General features: G+C 34.8%; 1 non-coding gene across 1 annotated transcript; it reads left to right on the forward strand.

Annotated features, from left to right (window-relative positions):
• The first annotated feature begins 5,377 nt into the window (after positions 1-5,377).
• On the forward strand, positions 5,378-5,451 carry TRNAS-ACU (transfer RNA serine (anticodon ACU)). Its single transcript has one exon. It is a non-coding gene; the product is annotated as a tRNA-Ser (tRNA).
• The last annotated feature ends 12,424 nt before the right edge of the window (positions 5,452-17,875 follow it).

Below are 17,875 nucleotides of genomic sequence, written 5' to 3' on the forward strand. Positions count from 1 at the left end.
GCATCCTCATTTCAATGTCTACTGAAATAATACAGGTTGACACCAGGAAACATTAACACCACTGTATCCTTGCTGCTTTCTCATGTGGAAGTCTGTTTAATGTGAAAACAAGGTGATATCTAATTAGCACACAGGTAAGGAATTAAGAAAATCTTTATTTAAGGGTGAAGATGTTTCTCACAAAATCGTTGCCCCAATGCATCATTGAAATTCAAGCTGGAAAGATGATTTTAATATATCACTTGTACATTTTGTATTGCTCTACTGGTGACAATGTAGTTTGTTTTTGTCAATTACCATTTTAATAATAGGGTAAAGAAAATTAAGTGGATTTTTGAAAGAAAACAATACTGTCAATATACTATTAAAACAAATTAAAATGGTAAAAGTTATTGTACTTTAAGTAAACATAAAAGAGCTAACATATCAATCCCAGTTTTGATTACTTAAATTAACAACAAAAAATGCATATAGCAGAGGATAGTTTCAATCTGCCTACCGCTGGGTTATGGGCCCAGCATGCTTCCATTGCTGTACTCTGCTGCACATGTAAGTGCAAGAGATCCTGAAGCACTCACTCATCATGGGAAAGTACCAATGTGTTTCTTCGTTGGTTGATGGAAGAAACATCTTACAAAAACTCTCCAGATTATGGACTTTTTAAAGTTTTTCTAGGAAACGTTCTAGATGTATGCTTATTAGCCTTTGTCAGTATATACTTTTTACAAAGTGTCTCTGTGGCGCAATCGGTTAGTGTGGCTGGCTACTAACCAAAAGGTTGGTGGCTCAATCCCACCCCGGGACGTAATTGACCTTGTTATCAGATTTTGGTGATCTTTAAGTAGACAAGTCAAAATTTCAAACCCCCTGTTATGGTGTAGGGTACCTGGCCTTCTCTGATGTAATCAGAGTTAGATTTGATTCAGTGATTTTATAAAAACAGCTAGGAAGCACAATTTAGCAGTGGTTTGCAGAGAAAAAGAAATATGCTGGCAGAAAAATCCAATTGAGTGATTAAACAGCTCTTCATTTTCTGGCTTTATTTTTATGCTAACAAATTTGTTCTCTGAAAAGTGTCCACAAAGCCAAGTCTCTGATTAACACCTTTGTAGGGATGGTTTTTCACCTATTACTAAATTAAACTTGCTTCATTGGAAAGGCAGCAAGATGCATCTTCATTTCAATTTCTACTGAAATAATACAGGTTGACACCAGGAAACATTAACGCCACTGCATCCTTGCTGCTTTCTCATGTGGAAGTCTGTTTAATGTGAAAACAAGGTGATATCTAATTAGCACAAAGGTAAGGAATTAAGAAAATCTTTATTTAAGGGTGAAGATGTTTCTCACAAAATCGTTGCCCCAATGCATCATTGAAATTCAAGCTGGAAAGATGATTTTAATATATCACGTGTACATTTTGTATTGCTCTTCTGGTGACAATGTAGTTTGTTTTTGTCAATTACCCTTTTAATAATAGGGTAAAGAAAATTAAGTGGATTTAAACAAATTAAAATGGTAAAAATTATTGTACTTCAAGTAAAAATAAAAGAGCAAAAATATCAATCCCAGTTTTGATTACTTAAATTAACAAAAAAAATGCATATAGCAAAGGATAGTTTCAATCTGCCTACCTCTGGGTTATGGGCCCTGTATGCTTCCATTGCAGTACTCTGCTGCACATGTAAGTGCAAGAGATCCTGAAGCACTCACTCATCATGGGAAAGTACCAATGTGTTTCTTTGTTGGTTGATGGAAGAAACATTTTACAAAAACTCTCCAGATTATTGACTTTTTAAAGTTTTTCTAGGAAACGTTCTAGATGTATGCTTATTAGCCTTTGTCAGTATGTACTTTTTGTGAAGTGTCTCTGTGGCGCAATCGGTTAGTGTGTCCGGCTACTAACCAAAATGTTGGTGGTTCAATCCCACCCAGGGACGTAATTGACCTTGTTATCAGATTTTGGTGATCTTTAAGTAGACAAGTCAAAATTTCAAACCCCCTGTTATGGTGTAGGGTACCTGGCCTTTTCTGATGTAATCAGAGTTAGATTTGATTCAGTGATTTAATAAAAACAGCTAGGAAGCACAATTTAGCAGTGGGTTGCAGAGAAAAAGAAATATGCTGGCAAAGAAAATCCAATTGAGTGATTAAACAGCTCTTCATTTTCTGGCTTTATTTTTATGCTAACAAATTTGTTCTCTGAAAAGTGTCCACAAAGCCAAGTCTCTGATTAACACCTTTGTAGGGATGGTTTTTCACCTATTACTAAATTAAACGCTTCATTGGAAAGGCAGCAAGATGCATCCTCATTTCAATGTCTACTGAAATAATACAGGTTGACACCAGGAAACATTAACGCCACTGCATCCTTGCTGCTTTCTCATGTGGAAGTCTGTTTAATGTGAAAACAAGGTGATATCTAATTAGCACACAGGTAAGGAATTAAGAAAATCTTTATTTAAGGGTGAGAATGTTTCTCACAAAATCGTTGCCCCAATGCATCATTGAAATTCAAGCTGGAAAGATGATTTTAATATATCACTTGTACATTTTGTATTGCTCTTCTGGTGACAATGTAGTTTGTTTTTGTCAATTACCCTTTTAATAATAGGGTAAAGAAAATTAAGTGGATTTTTTAAAGAAAACTATACTGTCAATATACTATTAAAACAAATTAAAATGGTAAAAGTTATTGTACTTTAAGTAAACATAAAAGAGCTAACATATCAATCCCAGTTTTGGATTACTTTAATTAACAAAAAAAAAATGCATATAGCAGAGGATAGTTTCAATCTGCCTACCTCTGGGTAATGGGCCCAGCATGCTTCCATTGCAGTACTCTGCTGCACATGTAAGTGCAAGAGATCCTGAAGCACTCACTCATCATGGGAAAGTACCAATGTGTTTCTTCATTGGTTAATGGAAGAAACATCTTACAAAAACTCTCCAGATTATTGACTTTTTAAAGTTTTTCTGGGAAACGTTCTAGATATATGCTTATTAGACTTTGTCAGTATGTACTTTTTGCAAAGTGTCTCTGTGGCGCAATCGGTTAGTGTGTCCGGCTATTAACCAAAAGGTTGGTGGTTCAATCCCAAGCAGGGACGTAATTGACCTTGTTATCAGATTTTGGTGATCTTTAAGTAGACAAATCAAAATTTCAAACCCCATGTTATGGTGTAGGGTACCTGGCCTTCTCTGATGTAATCAGAGTTAGATTTGATTCAGTGATTTTATAAAAACAGCTAGGAAGCACAATTTAGCAGTGGGTTGCAGAGAAAAAGAAATATGCTGGCAAAAAAAATCCAATTGAGTGATTAAACAGCTCTTCATTTTCTGGCTTTATTTTTATGCTAACAAATTTGTTCTCTGAAAAGTGTCCACAAAGCCAAGTCTCTGATTAACACCTTTGTAGGGATGGTTTTTCACCTATTACTAAATTAAACTTGCTTCATTGGAAAGGCAGCAAGATGCATCCTCATTTCAATGTCTACTGAAATAATACAGGTTGACACCAGGAAACATTAACACCACTGTATCCTTGCTGCTTTCTCATGTGGAAGTCTGTTTAATGTGAAAACAAGGTGATATCTAATTAGCACACAGGTAAGGAATTAAGAAAATCTTTATTTAAGGGTGAAGATGTTTCTCACAAAATCGTTGCCCCAATGCATCATTGAAATTCAAGCTGGAAAGATGATTTTAATATATCACTTGTACATTTTGTATTGCTCTACTGGTGACAATGTAGTTTGTTTTTGTCAATTACCATTTTAATAATAGGGTAAAGAAAATTAAGTGGATTTTTGAAAGAAAACAATACTGTCAATATACTATTAAAACAAATTAAAATGGTAAAAGTTATTGTACTTTAAGTAAACATAAAAGAGCTAACATATCAATCCCAGTTTTGATTACTTAAATTAACAAAAAAAAAATGCATATAGCAGAAGATAGTTTCAATCTGCCTACCGCTGGGTTATGGGCCCAGCATGCTTCCATTGCTGTACTCTGCTGCACATGTAAGTGCAAGAGATCCTGAAGCACTCACTCATCATGGGAAAGTACCAATGTGTTTCTTTGTTGGTTGATGGAAGAAACATTTTACAAAAACTCTCCAGATTATTGACTTTTTAAAGTTTTTCTAGGAAATGTTCTAGATGTATGCTTATTAGCCTTTGTCAGTATGTACTTTTTGTGAAGTGTCTCTGTGGCGCAATCGGTTAGTGTGTCCGGCTACTAACCAAAAGGTTGGTGGTTCAATCCCACCCAGGGACGTAATTGACCTTGTTATCAGATTTTGGTGATCTTTAAGTAGACAAGTCAAAATTTCAAACCCCCTGTTATGGTGTAGGGTACCTGGCCTTTTCTGATGTAATCAGAGTTAGATTTGATTCAGTGATTTAATAAAAACAGCTAGGAAGCACAATTTAGCAGTGGGTTGCAGAGAAAAAGAAATATGCTGGCAAAAAAAATCCAATTGAGTGATTAAACAGCTCTACATTTTCTGGCTTTATTTTTATGCTAACAAATTTGTTCTCTGAAAAGTGTCCACAAAGCCAAGTCTCTGATTAACACCTTTGTAGGGATGGTTTTTCACCTATTACTAAATTAAACGCTTCATTGGAAAGGCAGCAAGATGCATCCTCATTTCAATGTCTACTGAAATAATACAGGTTGACACCAGGAAACATTAACGCCTCAGCATCCTTGCTGCTTTCTCATGTGGAAGTCTGTTTAATGTGAAAACAAGGTGATATCTAATTAGCACACAGGTAAGGAATTAAGAAAATCTTTATTTAAGGGTGAAGATGTTTCTCACAAAATCGTTGCCCCAATGCATCATTGAAATTCAAGCTGGAAAGATGATTTTAATATATCACTTGTACATTTTGTATTGCTCTTCTGGTGACAATGTAGTTTGTTTTTGTCAATTACCATTTTAATAATAGGGTAAAGAAAATTAAGTGGATTTTTGAAAGAAAACAATACTGTCAATATACTATTAAAACAAATTAAAATGGTAAAAGTTATGGTACTTTAAGTAAAAATAAAAGAGCAAAAATATCAATCCCAGTTTTGATTACTTAAATTAACAAAAAAAAAAATGCATATAGCAAAGGATAGTTTCAATCTGCCTACCTCTGGGTTATGGGCCCAGCATGCTTCCATTGCAGTACTCTGCTGCACATGTAAGTGCAAGAGATCCTGAAGCACTCACTCATCATGGGAAAGTACCAATGTGTTTCTTCGTTGGTTGATGGAAGAAACATCTTACAAAAACTCTCCAGATTATTGACTTTTTAAAGTTTTTCTAGGAAACGTTCTAGATGTATGCTTATTAGCCTTTGTCAGTATGTACTTTTTACAAAGTGTCTCTGTGGCGCAATCGGTTAGTGTGTCTGGCTACTAACCAAAAGGTTGGTGGTTCAATCCCACCCAGGGACGTAATTTACCTTGTTATCAGATTTTGGTGATCTTTAAGTAGACAAGTCAAAATTTCAAACCCCCTTTTATGGTATAGGGTACCTGGCCTTCTCTGATGTAATCAGAGTTAGATTTGATTCAGTGATTTTATAAAAACAGATAGGAAGCACAATTTAGCAGTGGTTTGCAGAGAAAAAGAAATATGCTAGCAAAAAAAATCCAATTGAGTGATTAAACAGCTCTTCATTTTCTGGCTTTATTTTTATGCTAACAAATTTGTTCTCTGAAAAGTGTCCACAAAGCCAAGTCTCTGATTAACACCTTTGTAGGGATGGTTTTTCACCTATTACTAAATTAAACTTGCTTCATTGGAAAGGCAGCAAGATGCATCCTCATTTCAATGTCTACTGAAATAATACAGGTTGACACCAGGAAACATTAACGCCACTGCATCCTTGCTGCTTTCTCATGTGGAAGTCTGTTTAATGTGAAAACAAGGTGATATCTAATTAGCACACAGGTAAGGAATTGAGAAAATCTTTATTTAAGGGTGAAGATGTTTCTCACAAAATCGTTGCCCCAATGCATCATTGAAATTCAAGCTGGAAAGATGATTTTAATATATCATGTGTACATTTTGTATTGCTCTTCTGGTGACAATGTAGTTTGTTTTTGTCAATTACCCTTTTAATAATAGGGTAAAGAAAATTAAGTGGATTTAAACAAATTAAAATGGTAAAAATTATTGTACTTCAAGTAAAAATAAAAGAGCAAAAATATCAATCCCAGTTTTGATTACTTAAATTAACAAAAAAAATGCATATAGCAAAGGATAGTTTCAATCTGCCTACCGCTGGGTTATGGGCCCAGCATGCTTCCATTGCTGTACTCTGCTGCACATGTAAGTGCAAGAGATCCTGAAGCACTCACTCATCATGGGAAAGTACCAATGTGTTTCTTCGTTGGTTGATGGAAGAAACATCTTACAAAAACTCTCCAGATTATTGACTTTTTAAAGTTTTTCTAGGAAACGTTTTAGATGAATGCTTATTAGCCTTTGTCAGTATGGACTTTTGCAAAGTGTCTCTGTGGCGCAATCATTTAGTGTGCACGGCGATTAACCAAAAGGTTGGTGGTTCAATCCCACCCAGGGACGTAATTGACCTTGTTATCAGATTTTGGTGATCTTTAAGTAGACAAGTCAAAATTTCAAATCCCCCTGTTCTGGTGTAGGGTACGTGGCCTTCTCTGATGTAATCAGAGTTAGATTTGATTCAGTGATTTTATAAAAACAGCTAGGAAGCACAATTTAGCAGTGGGTTGCAGAGAAAAAGAAATATGCTGGCAAAAAAAATCAAATTGAGTGATTAAACAGCTCTTAATTTTCTGGCTTTATTTTTATGCTAACAAATTTGTTCTCTGAAAAGTGTCCACAAAGCCAAGTCTCTGATTAACACCTTTGTAAGGATGGTTTTTAACCTATTACTAAATTAAACTTGCTTCATTGGAAAGGCAGCAAGATGCATCCTCATTTCAATGTCTACTGAAATAATACAGGTTGACACCAGGAAACATTAACACCACTGCATCCTTGCTGCTTTCTCATGTGGAAGTCTGTTTAATGTGAAAACAAGGTGATATCTAATTAGCACACAGGTAAGGAATTAAGAAAATCTTTATTTAAGGGTGAAAATGTTTCTCACAAAATCGTTGCCCCAATGCATCATTGAAATTCAAGCTGGAAAGATGATTTTAATATATCACTTGTACATTTTGTATTGCTCTTCTGGTGACAATGTAGTTTGTTTTTGTCAATTACCATTTTAATAATAGGGTAAAGAAAATTAAGTGGATTTTTGAAAGAAAACAATACTGTCAATATACTATTAAAACAAATTAAAATGGTAAAAGTTATTGTACTTTAAGTAAACATAAAAGAGCTAACATATCAATCCCAGTTTTGGATTACTTTAATTAACAAAAAAAATGCATATAGCAGAGGATAGTTTCAATCTGCCTACCTCTTGGTAATGGGCCCAGCATGCTTCCATTGCAGTACTCTGCTGCACATGTAAGTGCAAGAGATCCTGAAGCACTCACTCATCATGGGAAAGTACCAATGTGTTTCTTCATTGGTTAATGGAAGAAACATCTTACAAAAACTCTCCAGATTATTGACTTTTTAAAGTTTTTCTAGGAAACGTTCTAGATATATGCTTATTAGACTTTGTCAGTATGTTCTTTTTGCAAAGTGTCTCTGTGGCGCAATCGGTTAGTGTGTCCGGCTACTAACCAAAAGGTTGGTGGTTCAATCCCAACCAGGGACGTAATTGACCTTGTTATCAGATGTTGGTGATCTTTAAGTAGACAAGTCAAAATTTCAAACCCCCTGTTATGGTGTAGGGCACCTGGCCTTCTCTGATGTAATCAGAGTTAGATTTGATTCAGTGATTTTATAAAAACAGCTAGGAAGCACAATTTAGCAGTGGGTTGCAGAGAAAAAGAAATATGCTGGCAAAAAAAATCCAATTGAGTGATTAAACAGCTCTTCATTTTCTGGCTTTATTTTTATGCTAACAAATTTGTTCTCTGAAAAGTGTCCACAAAGCCAAGTCTCTGATTAACACCTTTGTAGGGATGGTTTTTCACCTATTACTAAATTAAACTTGCTTCATTGGAAAGGCAGCAAGATGCATCCTCATTTCAATGTCTACTGAAATAATACAGGTTGACACCAGGAAACATTAACACCACTGTATCCTTGCTGCTTTCTCATGTGGAAGTCTGTTTAATGTGAAAACAAGGTGATATCTAATTAGCACACAGGTAAGGAATTAAGAAAATCTTTATTTAAGGGTGAAGATGTTTCTCACAAAATCGTTGCCCCAATGCATCATTGAAATTCAAGCTGGAAAGATGATTTTAATATATCACTTGTACATTTTGTGTTGCTCTTCTGGTGACAATGTAGTTTGTTTTTGTCAATTACCATTTTAATAATAGGGTAAAGAAAATTAAGTGGATTTTTGAAAGAAAACAATACTGTCAATATACTATTAAAACAAATTAAAATGGTAAAAGTTATTGTACTTTAAGTAAACATAAAAGAGCTAACATATCAATCCCAGTTTTGATTACTTAAATTAACAAAAAAAATGCATATAGCAGAGGATAGTTTCAATCTGCCTACCGCTGGGTTATGGGCCCAGCATGCTTCCATTGCTGTACTCTGCTGCACATGTAAGTGCAAGAGATCCTGAAGCACTCACTCATCATGGGAAAGTACCAATGTGTTTCTTCGTTGGTTGATGGAAGAAACATCTTACAAAAACTCTCCAGATTATTGACTTTTTAAAGTTTTTCTAGGAAACGTTTTAGATGAATGCTTATTAGCCTTTGTCAGTATGGACTTTTGCAAAGTGTCTCTGTGGCGCAATCAGTTAGTGTGCACGGCTATTAAACAAAAGGTTGGTGGATCAATCCCACCCAGGGACGTAATTGACCTTGTTATCAGATTTTGGTGATCTTTAAGTAGACAAGTCAAAATTTCAAAACCCCTGTTCTGGTGTAGGGTACCTGGCCTTCTCTGATGTAATCAGAGTTAGATTTGATTCAGTGATTTTATAAAAACAGCTAGGAAGCACAATTTAGCAGTGGGTTGCAGAGAAAAAGAAATATGCTGGCAAAAAAAATCCAATTGAGTGATTAAACAGTTCTTCATTTTCTGGCTTTATTTTTATGCTAACAAATTTGTTCTCTGAAAAGTGTCCACAAAGCCAAGTCTCTGATTAACACCTTTGTAGGGATGGTTTTTCACCTATTACTAAATTAAACTTGCTTCATTGGAAAGGCAGCAAGATGCATCCTCATTTCAATGTCTACTGAAATAATACAGGTTGACACCAGGAAACATTAACGCCACTGCATCCTTGCTGCTTTCTCATGTAGAAGTCTGTTTAATGTGAAAACAAGGTGATATCTAATAAGCACACAGGTAAGGAATTAAGAAAATCTTTATTTAAGGGTGAAGATGTTTCTCACAAAATCGTTGCCCCAATGCATCATTGAAATTCAAGCTGGAAAGATGATTTTAATATATCACTTGTACATTTTGTATTGCTCTTCTGGTGACAATGTAGTTTGTTTTTGTCAATTACCATTTTAATAATAGGGTAAAGAAAATTAAGTGGATTGTTTAAAGAAAACTATACTGTCAATATACTATTAAAACAAATTAAAATGGTAAAAGTTTTTGTACTTTAAGTAAAAATAATAGAGCAAAAATATCAATCCCAGTTTTGATTACTTAAATTAACAATAAAAAAATGCATATAGCAAAGGATAGTTTCAATCTGCCTACCTCTGGGTTATGGGCCCAGCATGCTTCCATTACAGTACTCTGCTGCACATGTAAGTGCAAGAGATCCTGAAGCACTCACTCATCATGGGAAAGTACCAATGTGTTTCTTCGTTGGTTGATGGAAGAAACATCTTACAAAAACTCTCCAGATTATTGACTTTTTAAAGTTTTTCTAGGAAACGTTCTAGATGTATGCTTATTAGCCTTTGTCAGTATATACTTTTTACAAAGTGTCTCTGTGGCGCAATCGGTTAGTGTGTCTGGCTACTAACCAAAAGGTTGGTGGCTCAATCCCACCCCGGGACGTAATTGACCTTGTTATCAGATTTTGGTGATCTTTAAGTAGACAAGTCAAAATTTCAAACCCCCTCTTATGGTGTAGGGTACCTGGCCTTCTCTGATGTAATCAGAGTTAGATTTGATTCAGTGATTTTATAAAAACAGATAGGAAGCACAATTTAGCAGTGGTTTGCAGAGAAAAAGAAATATGCTGGCAGAAAAATCCAATTGAGTGATTAAACAGCTCTTCATTTTCTGCCTTTATTTTTATGCTAACAAATTTGTTCTCTGAAAAGTGTCCACAAAGCCAAGTCTCTGATTAACACCTTTGTAGGGATGGTTTTTCACCTATTACTAAATTAAACTTGCTTCATTGGAAAGGCAGCAAGATGCATCCTCATTTCAATTTCTACTGAAATAATACAGGTTGACACCAGGAAACATTAATGCCACTGCATCCTTGCTGCTTTCTCATGTGGAAGTCTGTTTAATGTGAAAACAAGGTGATATCTAATTAGCACACAGGTAAGGAATTGAGAAAATCTTTATTTAAGGGTGAAGATGTTTCTCACAAAATCGTTGCCCCAATGCATCATTGAAATTCAAGCTGGAAAGATGATTTTAATATATCACGTGTACATTTTGTATTGCTCTTCTGGTGACAATGTAGTTTGTTTTTGTCAATTACCCTTTTAATAATAGGGTAAAGAAAATTAAGTGGATTTAAACAAATTAAAATGGTAAAAATTATTGTACTTCAAGTAAAAATAAAAGAGCAAAAATATCAATCCCAGTTTTGATTACTTAAATTAACAAAAAAAATGCATATAGCAAAGGATAGTTTCAATCTGCCTACCGCTGGGTTATGGGCCCTGTATGCTTCCATTGCAGTACTCTGCTGCACATGTAAGTGCAAGAGATCCTGAAGCACTCACTCATCATGGGAAAGTACCAATGTGTTTCTTCGTTGGTTGATGGAAGAAACATTTTACAAAAACTCTCCAGATTATTGACTTTTTAAAGTTTTTCTAGGAAACATTCTAGATGTATGCTTATTAGCCTTTGTCAGTATGTACTTTTTGTGAAGTGTCTCTGTGGCGCAATCGGTTAGTGTGTCCGGCTACTAACCAAAAGGTTGGTGGTTCAATCCCACCCAGGGACGTAATTGACCTTGTTATCAGATTTTGGTGATCTTTAAGTAGACAAGTCAAAATTTCAAACCCCCTGTTATGGTGTAGGGTACCTGGCCTTTTCTGATGTAATCAGAGTTAGATTTGATTCAGTGATTTAATAAAAACAGCTAGGAAGCACAATTTAGCAGTGGGTTGCAGAGAAAAAGAAATATGCTGGCAAAAAAAATCCAATTGAGTGATTAAACAGCTCTTCATTTTCTGGCTTTATTTTTATGCTAACAAATTTGTTCTCTGAAAAGTGTCCACAAAGCCAAGTCTCTGATTAACACCTTTGTAGGGATGGTTTTTCACCTATTACTAAATTAAACGCTTCATTGGAAAGGCAGCAAGATGCATCCTCATTTCAATGTCTACTGAAATAATACAGGTTGACACCAGGAAACATTAACGCCACTGCATCCTTGCTGCTTTCTCATGTGGAAGTCTGTTTAATGTGAAAACAAGGTGATATCTAATTAGCACACAGGTAAGGAATTAAGAAAATCTTTATTTAAGGGTGAAGATGTTTCTCACAAAATCGTTGCCCCAATGCATCATTGAAATTCAAGCTGGAAAGATGATTTTAATATATCACTTGTACATTTTGTATTGCTCTTCTGGTGACAATGTAGTTTGTTTTTGTCAATTACCATTTTAATAATAGGGTTAAGAAAATTAAGTGGATTTTTGAAAGAAAACAATACTGTCAATATACTATTAAAACAAATTAAAATGGTAAAAGTTATTGTACTTTAAGTGAAAATAAAAGAGCCAAAATATCAATCCCAGTTTTGGATTACTTTAATTAACAAAAAAAAAATGCATATAGCAGAGGATAGTTTCAATCTGCCTACCGCTGGGTTATGGGCCCAGCATGCTTCCATTGCTGTACTCTGCTGCACATGTAAGTGCAAGAGATCCTGAAGCACTCACTCATCATGGGAAAGTACCAATGTGTTTCTTTGTTGGTTGATGGAAGAAACATCTTACAAAAACTCTCCAGATTATTGACTTTTTAAAGTTTTTCTAGGAAACGTTTTAGATGAATGCTTATTAGCCTTTGTCAGTATGGACTTTTGCAAAGTGTCTCTGTGGCGCAATCATTTAGTGTGCACGGCGATTAACCAAAAGGTTGGTGGTTCAATCCCACCCAGGGACGTAATTGACCTTGTTATCAGATTTTGGTGATCTTTAAGTAGACAAGTCAAAATTTCAAATCCCCCTGTTCTGGTGTAGGGTACCTGGCCTTCTCTGATGTAATCAGAGTTAGATTTGATTCAGTGATTTTATAAAAACAGCTAGGAAGCACAATTTAGCAGTGGGTTGCAGAGAAAAAGAAATATGCTGGCAAAAAAAATCAAATTGAGTGATTAAACAGCTCTTAATTTTCTGGCTTTATTTTTATGCTAACAAATTTGTTCTCTGAAAAGTGTCCACAAAGCCAAGTCTCTGATTAACACCTTTGTAAGGATGGTTTTTAACCTATTACTAAATTAAACTTGCTTCATTGGAAAGGCAGCAAGATGCATCCTCATTTCAATGTCTACTGAAATAATACAGGTTGACACCAGGAAACATTAACGCCACTGCATCCTTGCTGCTTTCTCATGTGGAAGTCTGTTTAATGTGAAAACAAGGTGATATCTAATTAGCACACAGGTAAGGAATTAAGAAAATCTTTATTTAAGGGTGAAAATGTTTCTCACAAAATCGTTGCCCCAATGCATCATTGAAATTCAAGCTGGAAAGATGATTTTAATATATCACTTGTACATTTTGTATTGCTCTTCTGGTGACAATGTAGTTTGTTTTTGTCAATTACCATTTTAATAATAGGGTAATGAAAATTAAGTGGATTTTTGAAAGAAAACAATACTGTCAATATACTATTAAAACAAATTAAAATGGTAAAAGTTATTGTACTGTAAGTAAAAATAAAAGAGCCAACATATCAATCCCAGTTTTGGATTACTTTAACAAAAAAAAATGCATATAGCAGAGGATAGTTTCAATCTGCCTACCTCTGGGTTATGTGCCCAGCATGCTTCCATTGCTGTACTCTGCTGCACATGTAAGTGTAATAGATCCTGAAGCACTCACTCATCATGGGAAAGTACCAATGTGTTTCTTCATTGGTTGATGGAAGAAACATCTTACAAAAACTCTCCAGATTATTGACTTTTTAAAGTTTTTCTAGGAAACGTTTTAGATGAATGCTTATTAGCCTTTGCCAGTATGTACTTTAGCAAAGTGTCTCTGTGGCGCAATCAGTTAGTGTGTATGGCTATTAACCAAAAGGTTGGTGGTTCAATCCCACCCAGGGACGTAATTGACCTTGTTATCAGATTTTGGTGATCTTTAAGTAGACAAGTCAAAATTTCAAACCCTCTCTTATGGTGTAGGGTACCAGGCCTTCTCTGATGTAATCAGAGTTAGATTTGATTCAGTGATTTTATAAAAACAGCTAGGAAGCACAATTTAGCAGTGGGTTGCAGAGAAAAATAAATATGCTGGCAAAAAAAATCCAATTGAGTGATTAAACAGCTCTTCATTTTCTGGCTTTATTTTTATGCTAACAAATTTGTTCTCTGAAAAGTGTCCACAAAGCCAAGTCTCTGATTAACACCTTTGTAGGGATGGTTTTTCACCTATTACTAAATTAAACTTGCTTCATTGGAAAGGCAGCAAGATGCATCCTCATTTCAATGTCTACTGAAATAATACAGGTTGACACCAGGAAACATTAACGCCACTGCATCCTTGCTGCTTTCTCATGTGGAAGTCTGTTTAATGTGAAAACAAGGTGATATCTAATTAGCACACAGGTAAGGAATTAAGAAAATCTTTATTTAAGGGTGAAAATGTTTCTCACAAAATCGTTGCCCCAATGCATCATTGAAATTCAAGCAGGAAAGATGATTTTAATATATCACTTGTACATTTTGTATTGCTCTTCTGGTGACAATGTAGTTTGTTTTTGTCAATTACCATTTTAATAATAGGGTAAAGAAAATTAAGTGGATTTTTAAAAGAAAACAATACTTTCAATATACTATTAAAACAAATTAAAATGGTAAAAGTTATTGTACTTTAATGAAAAATAAAAGAGCCAACATATCAATCCCAGTTTTGGATTACTTTAACAAAAAAAAATGCATATAGCAGAGGATAGTTTCAATCTGCCTACCTCTGGGTTATGTGCCCAGCATGCTTCCATTGCTGTACTCTGCTGCACATGTAAGTGTAATAGATCCTGAAGCACTCACTCATCATGGGAAAGTACCAATGTGTTTCTTCATTGGTTGATGGAAGAAACATCTTACAAAAACTCTCCAGATTATTGACTTTTTAAAGTTTTTCTAGGAAACGTTTTAGATGAATGCTTATTAGCCTTTGCCAGTATGTACTTTAGCAAAGTGTCTCTGTGACGCAATCAGTTAGTGTGTATGGCTATTAACCAAAAGGTTGGTGGTTCAATCCCACCCAGGGACGTAATTGACCTTGTTATCAGATTTTGGTGATCTTTAAGTAGACAAGTCAAAATTTCAAACCCTCTCTTATGGTGTAGGGTACCTGGCCTTCTCTGATGTAATCAGAGTTAGATTTGATTCAGTGATTTTATAAAAACAGCTAGGAAGCACAATTTAGCAGTGGGTTGCAGAGAAAAATAAATATGCTGGCAAAAAAAATCCAATTGAGTGATTAAACAGCTCTTCATTTTCTGGCTTTATTTTTATGCTAACAAATTTGTTCTCTGAAAAGTGTCCACAAAGCCAAGTCTCTGATTAACACCTTTGTAGGGATGGTTTTTCACCTATTACTAAATTAAACTTGCTTCATTGGAAAGGCAGCAAGATGCATCCTCATTTCAATGTCTACTGAAATAATACAGGTTGACACCAGGAAACATTAACGCCACTGCATCCTTGCTGCTTTCTCATGTGGAAGTCTGTTTAATGTGAAAACAAGGTGATATCTAATTAGCACACAGGTAAGGAATTAAGAAAATCTTTATTTAAGGGTGAAAATGTTTCTCACAAAATCGTTGCCCCAATGCATCATTGAAATTCAAGCAGGAAAGATGATTTTAATATATCACTTGTACATTTTGTATTGCTCTTCTGGTGACAATGTAGTTTGTTTTTGTCAATTACCATTTTAATAATAGGGTAAAGAAAATTAAGTGGATTTTTAAAAGAAAACAATACTTTCAATATACTATTAAAACAAATTAAAATGGTAAAAGTTATTGTATTTTAATGAAAAATAAAAGAGCCAACATATCAATCCCAGTTTTGGATTACTTTAACAAAAAAAAATGCATATAGCAGAGGATAGTTTCAATCTGCCTACCTCTGGGTTATGTGCCCAGCATGCTTCCATTGCTGTACTCTGCTGCACATGTAAGTGTAATAGATCCTGAAGCACTCACTCATCATGGGAAAGTACCAATGTGTTTCTTCATTGGTTGATGGAAGAAACATCTTACAAAAACTCTCCAGATTATTGACTTTTTAAAGTTTTTCTAGGAAACGTTTTAGATGAATGCTTATTAGCCTTTGCCAGTATGTACTTTAGCAAAGTGTCTCTGTGGCGCAATCAGTTAGTGTGTATGGCTATTAACCAAAAGGTTGGTGGTTCAATCCCACCCAGGGACGTAATTGACCTTGTTATCAGATTTTGGTGATCTTTAAGTAGACAAGTCAAAATTTCAAACCCTCTTTTATGGTGTAGGGTACCTGGCCTTCTCTGATGTAATCAGAGTTAGATTTGATTCAGTGATTTTATAAAAACAGCTAGGAAGCACAATTTAGCAGTGGGTTGCAGAGAAAAATAAATATGCTGGGAAAAAAAATCCAATTGAGTGATTAAACAGCTCTTCATTTTCTGGCTTTATTTTTATGCTAACAAATTTGTTCTCTGAAAAGTGTCCACAAAGCCAAGTCTCTGATTAACACCTTTGTAGGGATGGTTTTTCACCTATTACTAAATTAAACTTGCTTCATTGGAAAGGCAGCAAGATGCATCCTCATTTCAATGTCTACTGAAATAATACAGGTTGACACCAGGAAACATTAATGCCACTGCATCCTTGCTGCTTTCTCATGTGGAAGTCTGTTTAATGTGAAAACAAGGTGATATCTAATTAGCACACAGGTAAGGAATTAAGAAAATCTTTATTTAAGGGTGAAAATGTTTCTCACAAAATCGTTGCCCCAATGCATCATTGAAATTCAAGCAGGAAAGATGATTTTAATATATCACTTGTACATTTTGTATTGCTCTTCTGGTGACAATGTAGTTTGTTTTTGTCAATTACCATTTTAATAATAGGGTAAAGAAAATTAAGTGGATTTTTAAAAGAAAACAATACTTTCAATATACTATTAAAACAAATTAAAATGGTAAAAGTTATTGTACTTTAATGAAAAATAAAAGAGCAAAAATATCAATCCCAGTTTTGGATTACTTTAACAAAAAAAATGCATATAGCAGAGGATAGTTTTAATCTGCCTACCTCTGTGTTATGGGCCCAGCATGCTTCCATTGCAGTACTCTGCTGCACATGTAAGTGCAAGAGATCCTGAAGCACTCACTCATCATGGGAAAGTACCAATGTGTTTCTTCGTTGGTGGATGGAAGAAACATCTTACAAAAACTCTCCAGATTATTGACTTTTTAAAGTTTTTCTAGGAAACGTTTTAGATGAATGCTTATTAGCCTTTGTCAGTATGTACTTTTGCAAAGTGTCTCTGTGGCGCAATCAGTTAGTGTGTATGGCTTTAAACCAAAAGGTTGGTGGCTCAATCCCACCCAGGGACGTAATTGACCTTGTTATCAGATTTTGGTGATCTTTAAGTAGACAAGTCAAAATTTCAAATCCCCTCTTATGGTGTAGGGTACCTGGCCTTCTCTGATGTAATCAGAGTTAGATTTGATTCAGTGATTTTATAAAAACAGCTAGGAAGCACAATTTAGCAGTGGGTTGCAGAGAAAAAGAAATATGCTGGCAGAAAAATCCAATTGAGTGATTAAACAGCTCTTCATTTTCTGCCTTTATTTTTATGCTAACAAATTTGTTCTCTGAAAAGTGTCCACAAAGCCAAGTCTCTGATTAACACCTTTGTAGGGATGGTTTTTCACCTATTACTAAATTAAACTTGCTTCATTGGAAAGGCAGCAAGATGCATCCTCATTTCAATGTCTACTGAAATAATACAGGTTGACACCAGGAAATATTAACGCCACTGCATCCTTGCTGCTTTCTCATGTAGAAGTCTGTTTAATGTGAAAACAAGGTGATATCTAATTAGCACACAGGTAAGGAATTAAGAAAATCTTTATTTAAGGGTGAAGATGTTTCTCACAAAATCGTTGCCCCAATGCATCATTGAAATTCAAGATGGAAAGATGATTTTAATATATCACTTGTACATTTTGTATTGCTCTTCTGGTGACAATGTAGTTTGTTTTTGTCAATTACCATTTTAATAATAGGGTAAAGAAAATTAAGTGGATTTTTGAAAGAAAACAATACTGTCAATATACTATTAAAAAAATTAAAATAGTAAAAGTTATTGTACTTTAAGTAAACATAAAATAGCTAACATATCAATCCCAGTTTTGGATTACT

This window comes from Pseudophryne corroboree, unplaced genomic scaffold (assembly GCF_028390025.1).
Source record: "Pseudophryne corroboree isolate aPseCor3 unplaced genomic scaffold, aPseCor3.hap2 scaffold_890, whole genome shotgun sequence".
Taxonomy (NCBI): Eukaryota; Metazoa; Chordata; class Amphibia; order Anura; family Myobatrachidae; genus Pseudophryne; species Pseudophryne corroboree.